Source organism: Tupaia chinensis, unplaced genomic scaffold, assembly GCF_000334495.1.
Source record: "Tupaia chinensis unplaced genomic scaffold, TupChi_1.0 Scaffold000567_1, whole genome shotgun sequence".
NCBI lineage: Eukaryota > Metazoa > Chordata > Mammalia > Scandentia > Tupaiidae > Tupaia > Tupaia belangeri.
In genome coordinates, this window is record NW_006160080.1 from 3394369 (window position 1) to 3395247 (window position 879).

General features: G+C 43.3%; 1 protein-coding gene across 1 annotated transcript in view; it reads right to left on the reverse strand.

The window, feature by feature from the left end:
• The window catches only part of PHKA2 (phosphorylase kinase regulatory subunit alpha 2), a gene marked incomplete in the record, with an annotated part of 84256 nt that overhangs the window by 56547 nt on the left and 26830 nt on the right, over positions 1-879 (reverse strand).

Genomic DNA, 879 nt, shown 5'->3' on the forward strand with positions numbered 1-879 from the left:
CCCTATAGCAAAAACCTCTCCAAAAAAAAAAAAAAAAATTCCGTCTCTCAGGGGCTAGCAGGTGGTATAGTGATTGGGATGCTGGACTCCCACTGGGTTGACCACAGTTAAGAGTCCTGGACCTGGTGGCTTGAAAAATCACTCAAGGTGCATGTGTGTTTGTGCCTGAAATCCCAGGAAGAGAATGGAGTAGGAACTGTGACATAGCCAACACCCCCTTGGGGGGTGACTTCTCACTTTTTCTCTCATTATCTCTCCCTCTCTGGTGTGCTCACCAGAGAGGGAGAAAAAAAAAAAAGATTCTGGCTCTGGAGCCTCTATTCTGTCTGGAAAACATACTTCAATCTTAAGAAGGGAGGGAAGGACAAACACTAAATATCTAGAGCAAGAGATACAGATGGTGACCCGCGACTGGATCTGCCCCACGGGTATGTCTGTTTGGCTTGAAGAGTATTTTCTAAATGAGTCTGAACTGGAATGCCTTTAGGAAAGAGGTTGCCAGTGTTCTCAATACCCTCTGGTATCTTTCTATCTGGCCAGTTTCACTCATTATTATTACTTGCCTGACCTTGTAGACTTTTGAACCTGTAAGCCCAATTTACAAAGAGGTCTTCTTTAACCCTCTTCATAACCCAGGAAAGAAGACTGCATATCGTATGAGGGGACCTCGAAAAGCTCAAGGAAAAGTGGAATTAAAGTACAAGTTTATTTTGGTGCAAAAAAAAACCCACTAAAATCCATGCATAGTTTTAAAATGCTATTCATTTTTTCATGAACTTTTTGAAGGCCCCACTTACGTGCAGCTTCTTAAACCACAGCAAGAGCTTAGGCCCATGGGCGATAAGGAAGGCTCGCAAGGACAGAGTGTACTTCATTCCT